At 45.6% G+C, this 6,000-nt stretch overlaps 1 long non-coding RNA gene and 3 other non-coding genes across 5 annotated transcripts in view; all 4 read left to right on the top strand.

Annotated features, from left to right (window-relative positions):
- The first annotated feature begins 6 nt into the window (after positions 1–6).
- Positions 7–6,000, top strand: part of LOC116102313 — an 81,957-nt gene continuing 75,963 nt past the window's right edge. The window contains exons 1-4 of one of the 2 annotated variants that reach the window (XR_004123066.1): positions 7–132; positions 507–551; positions 3,651–3,772; positions 4,151–4,195. This is a non-coding gene — a long non-coding RNA (uncharacterized LOC116102313). Of the gene's footprint in view, positions 133–506; positions 552–3,650; positions 3,773–4,150; positions 5,569–6,000 lie in introns of those variants that run through there. The other variant, XR_004123065.1, reaches the window with a different exon arrangement.
- LOC116104289 lies at positions 190–268 on the top strand. The gene has a single exon (XR_004123797.1). It is a non-coding gene; the product is annotated as a small nucleolar RNA SNORD115 (small nucleolar RNA).
- LOC116104290 lies at positions 2,010–2,088 on the top strand. The gene has a single exon (XR_004123798.1). It is a non-coding gene; the product is annotated as a small nucleolar RNA SNORD115 (small nucleolar RNA).
- LOC116104288 lies at positions 3,830–3,908 on the top strand. Its single transcript, XR_004123796.1, has one exon. It is a non-coding gene; the product is annotated as a small nucleolar RNA SNORD115 (small nucleolar RNA).

The following is a 6,000-nucleotide window of genomic DNA, read 5'->3' as shown; positions in this document are numbered from 1 at the left end:
CCTCCCTTAGAGAAGAACTTCTTCAAAAATTCGAGCATAAGTGCCTTGCATCCCTGGAAGAGCTTTGTTCCCTGCAGCCATCTTCACTGGAATGTGAACTTTCTAAACATAGAGGCATTGTTGGCCGGCCAGGTAAACAGTTTGCTTACGTGATTCAAAAGCATAGGTAGCTGTGTTCAGTCTAGGCCTGGGTCAATGATGACAATCCAATGTCACGAAGAGAAATGATGACATAAACATCATGCTCAATAGGATTACGCTGAGGCCCAACCATGGGAAAAGGCTTACAAGTGGTCCTTTTACTCTTTGGGACCTCTTGGGGGACTTCCCTCAAGTCCTCAGATGCCCTTGCCCTGTTTTCCACGAGAGGAAACCTGGACCCCCTTGGTGCATCTCGCTTGGCAAACACTACATGTCAACAAGCACATCGTCCCACATCATACATGGGTCCAAGTCTGAGAGGCCCACCCACTGCTCAAGGCCCTGTCTTTTCTGTTGTTTTGCAGTCATCTGACATGCCCTCTTGGAATGCACAAAATCCCATATCTCAGGTAAGTGGAAAGCAGATAGCCAATTGCTCACGCTAGAAATGACTTGTGCCTTCCTAGTTGGCCTCCAAGACTGAGCAAGTCTCTTGTTTCTGACTGTAGGATTAAAAGTAACAAGCAATGGTACCCCCTGAAGCTCTATTTTGAGTATGTTCTCCCATGTGGACCCACCGATGTACAAATGGTTGAGAAATGTTCTCTACTTCCAATTAGTCTTACCCACATAATTAGGACTCATTGTCCTGAATGGCAGAAGAGAACATATTCCTATCTTGGGGGTCTCGAAACTTTTCCTTACATGCTGACTAGGAAAAGGAAGTCAACACTTGCCTCCAGGTCTGGGTGGAATTCCACATTTCCCATGACACCAGAGGATACCTGGAGATGCAAAGACAGGCTCACATTGTGAGAGAGACGTAGTCTAAAATCTCCAACTTGGCTGCTCAACACCTGATGTGTTCCCAAAGGGTCCAATCTTGGATCAAAGATTCCAAAGACTCTCACGCTAAGGGGAAGTTAGCCATGTGATTTAGTTGAAAATTTCAACGTTGCCTGGGACCCAACAACCAGTTTCCTGATTTCCTTCCCAAAAGTGATTTGGGCCCAATCTAATGTTCACTGCAAAAGCACACAGCAAGGACATGCCTCAAATGCCACTGTCACTCATGGCAACATGGACTGAGTTGATGTCGGCCTCATGGGTAATCATCTCTGTTGAGTGACATGGCAATCCCTTACCACTTAAGACGAATATATACATGGCTGGACCTGGATCACGGTCCATTGAGTCCTGGGGTCTCTGCAGAATTTTAGAATCCTATCGCCCACTGAGTATTATCCTGCAAGGTAGCCCTTGAGCAGGAATGATCCCACCCTTGCACTTTGTGTAAGAACACACAGGTCTTGTTTTCCTGGTGCTCATAAATTGATGTAGTTCTAATTTCGTTGCTTCATCCATAGCACCTGGCAGCTCAACCTGAGGGTTGATACTGACATAATTGTTAGGCTTAAGTCCCATGAGTAGTAGCTACTGCCTCTAGAGGAAGTTGTATGTCTGTTTTGGAACCCATTCATTCCTCAGTGCTTTCCTGGACATTTAAAGTAAGGTAGCCATGAAATCGTATATGAAGACTGCCCGGGATCAACTAGAAGAGGCAACCCAAGAGAATTTCTGCTCAGTGGCATCATCCCAGCAGAGACTCTCCACCACTTCTCTCAGCTTAGACCTTGATGAAAAGAAGGGCCAACCAGGGGCTTGACAGCTTGCTCTTTCCTCCCTTAGAAAAGAACTTCTTCAAAAATTCGAGCATAAGTGCCTTACATTCCTGGAAGAGCTTTGTGCAGTGCAGCCCTCTTCACTGGAATGTGAACATTCTAAACCAAGAGGCATTGTTGGCCAACCACGTAAGCAGTTTGCTTAGGTGATACAAAAGCACAGGTAGCTGTGTTCAGTCTCGGCCTGGGTCAATGATGACAACCCAATATCACGAAGAGAAGTGATGACATAAACATCATGCTCAATAGGATTACGCTGAGGCTCAACCATGGGAAAAGTCTTACAAGTGGTCCTTTTACTCTTTGGGACCTCTTGGGGGACTTCCCACAAGTCCTCAGATGTCCTTGCCCTGTTTCCCATGAGAGGAAACCTGGACCCCCTTGGTGCATCTCGCTTGGCAAACACTACATGACAACAAGCACCTGGTCCCATATCCTACCTGGGTGCAAGTCTGAGAGGCCCACCCATTGCTCAAGACCCTGTCCTTTTTGTTGTTTTGCCTTCATCTGACATGCCCACTTGGAATGCAGAGAATCCCATATCTCAGGTAAGTGGAAAGCAGATAGCCAATGGCTCACACTAGAAATGACTTCTGCCTTCCTAGTTGGCTTCCAAGACTGAGCAAGGCTCTTATTTCTGACTGTAGGAATAAAAGGAATAAGCAATGGTACCCCCTGAAGCTCGATTTTGAGTATGTGCACCCATGTGGACCAACCGATGTACAAAGGGTGAAGAAATGTGCTCTACTTCCAATTAGTCTTACCCATATAATTAGGACTCACTAGTCCTGAATGGCAGAAGAGAACATATTCCTATCTTGGGGGTCTCGAAACTTTTCCTTACGTGCTGACTAGGAAAAGGAAGTCAACACTTGCCTCCAGGTCTGGGTGGAATTCCACATTTCTCATGACACCAGAGGATACATGGAGATGCAAAGACAGGCTCACATTGTGAGAGAGACGTAGTCTAAAATCTCCAACTTGGCTGCTCAACACCTGATGTGTTCCCAAAGGGTCCAAACTTGGGTGAAAGATTCCAAAGACTCACGCTAAGGGGAAGTTACCCATGTGATTTAGTTGAAAATTTCAACGTTGCCTTGGACCCAACAACCAGTTTCCCCATTTCTTTCCCAAAAGTGATTTGGGCCCAAACTAATGTTCACTGCAAAAGCACACAGCAAGGACATACCTCAAATGCCACTGTCACTCATGGCAACATGGACCGAGTTGATGTCGGCCTCATGGGTAATCATCTCTGTTGAGTGACATGGCAATCCCTTACCACTTAAGACGAATATATACATGGCAGGACCTGGATCATGATCCCTTGGGTCCTGCGGTCTCTGCAGAATTTTAGTAATCCTATCGCCCAATGAGTGTTATCCTGCAAGGTAGCCCTTGAGCAGGAATGATCCCACCCTTGCACTTTGTGTAAGAACACACAGGTCTTTGTTCCCTGGTGCACATGAATTGATGTAGTTCTAATTTCGTTGCTTCATCCATAGCACCTGGCAGCTCAACCTGAGTGTTGATACTGACATAATTGTTAGGCTTAAGTCCCATGAGTAGTAGCTATTGCCTCTAGAGGAAGCGGTATGTCTGTTTTGGAACCCATTCCGTCCTCAGTGCTTTCCTGGACATTTAAAGTAAGGTAGCCATGAAATCGTATATGAAGACTGCCCGGGATCAACTAGAAGAGGCAACCCAAGAGACTTTCTGCTCAGTGGCATCATCCCAGCAGAGACTCTCTACCACTTCTGTCAGATTAGACAGTGATGAAAAGAAGGGCCAACCCGGGGCTTGACATCTTGCTCTTTCCTCCCTTAGAGAAGGACTTCTTCAAAAATTCGAGCATAAGTGCCTTGCATTCCTGGAAGAGCTTTGTGCCCTGCAGCCCTCTTCACTGGAATGTGAACATTCTAAACCTAGATGCATTGTTGGCCGGCCAGGTAAGCAATTTGCTTAGGTGATACGAAAGGATAGGTAGCTCTGTTCAGTCTAGGCCAGGGTCAATGATGACAACCCAATGTCACGAAGAGAAGTGATGACATAAACATCATGCTCAATAGGATTACGCTGAGGCCCAACCATGGGAAAAGGCTTACAAGTGGTCCTTTTACTCTTTGGGACCTCTTGGGGGACTTCCCTCAAGTACTCAGATGGCCTTGCCCTGTTGCCCATGAGAGGAAACCTGGACCCCCTTGGTGCATCTCGCTTGGCAAACACTACATGTGAACAAGCACCTAGTCCCACATCATACCTGGGTGCAAGTCTGAGAGGCCCACCCATTCATTGCTCAAGTACCTGTCCTTTCTGTTGTTTTGCAGTCATCTGACATGCCCTCTTGGAATGCAGAGAATCCCATATCTCAGGTAAGTGGAAAGCAGATAGCCAATGGCTCAACCTAGAAATGACTTGTGCCTTCCTTGTTGGCCTCCAAGACTGAGCAAGGCTCTTATTTCTGACTGTAGGAATAAACGTAACAAGCAATGGTACCCCCTGAAGCTCGATTTTGAGTATGTTCTCCCATGTGGACCCACCGATGTACAAAGGGTTGAGAAATTTGCTCTACTTCCAATTAGTCTTGCCCACATAATTAGGACTCACTTGTCCTGAATGGCAGAAGAGAACATATTCCTATCTTGGGGATCTCGAAACTTTTCCTTACATGCTGACTAGGAAAAGGAAGTCAACCCTTGCCTCCAGGGCTGGGTGGAATTCCACATTTCCCATGACACCAGTGGATACCTGGAGATGCAAGGACAGGCTCACATTGTGAGAGAGACGTAGTCTAAAATCTCCAACTTGCCTGCTCAGCACCTGATGTGTTCCCAAAGGGTCCAATCTTGGGTCAAAGATTCCTAAGACTCTCATGCTAAGGGGAAGTTACCCATGTGATTTACTTGAAAATTTCAACGTTGCCTTGGACCCAACAACCAGTTTCCCGATTTCCTTCCCAAAAGTGATTTGGTCCCAAATTAATGTTCACTGCAGAAGCACTCAGCAAGGACATGCCTCAAATGCCACTGTCACTCATGGCAACATGGACCAAGTTGGTGTTGGCCACATGGGTAATCATCTCTGTTGAGTGACATGGCAATTCCTTACCACTTAAGACGAATATATACATGGCAGGACCTGGATCACGGTACCTTCGGTCCTGGGTCTCTGCAGAATTTTAGTAATCCTATCGCCCAATGAGTGTTATCCTGCAAGGTAGCCCTTGAGCAGGAATGATTCCACCCTTGCACTTTGTGTAAGAACACACAGGTCTTGGTTCCCTGGTGCTCATAAATTGATGTAGGCTAAGGTCCCATGTGTAGTAGCTATTGTATCTAGAGGAAGTTGTTTGTCTGTTTTGTAATCCATTCAGTCCTCTGTGCTTTCCTGGACATTTCCAGTTAAGTAGCCAAGCCCCAAGGGACTTTCTGCTCAGTGGCATTATCCCAGCATAGACTCTCCACCACTTTTCAGCTTAGACCTTGATGAAAAGAAGGGCCAACAAGGGGCTTGATAGCTTGCTCTTTCCTCCCTTAGAGAAGACCTTCTTCAAAATTTCATAATTTCATAATTTCATTAATTTGGTCCCTTCCTATAGTTCGCTGCAGAATCACTCAGCAAACAAACATCTGTTTTGAATATGGTTTCTGGGCAGACATTATATTAAGTAACCTAATGCCACTGTGATTCATGACAACATGGTCCACCTTTAATGACATGTTAATCCCTCATACCTTAACACAAATAGATCCATGGTCACTGACCCTTAGGTACTGGACTCTCTGAAGAATTTAAGTAATCACATTGCCCAGTGAGTATTATCATGAATGGTAGACCTTGCTGAGGAATGTTCCCACACTTGGACTTTGTATCTGAACACACTGGTCTTGTCTTCAATCTCATTAGAAAATCTACATGTAGTTTTCCTTTCGTTGTTTTGTCCATAGCACTCGGCAGCTCAACCTGAGTGTTGATTCCTACATAATTGTTAGGCTAAGGTCCCATGTGTAGTAGCTATTTCTTCTAGTGCAAGCAGTATGTCTACTTTGAAATGCATTTAGTCCTTTGTGCTTTCATTGAAATTTCTTGTAAGGTAGCCATGAATATTTAAAGTGTGCTGGGCCAATAGCAGTAGAAGGGGCTACCCCAAGAGACTTTCTGCACAGTGGCATTTTTC

This window comes from Mastomys coucha, unplaced genomic scaffold (genome assembly GCF_008632895.1).
Source record: "Mastomys coucha isolate ucsf_1 unplaced genomic scaffold, UCSF_Mcou_1 pScaffold21, whole genome shotgun sequence".
NCBI classification, from domain to species: domain Eukaryota; kingdom Metazoa; phylum Chordata; class Mammalia; order Rodentia; family Muridae; genus Mastomys; species Mastomys coucha.
Note: the sequence above shows the minus strand (reverse complement) of the source record. Positions and strands in the feature narration are given on the sequence as shown.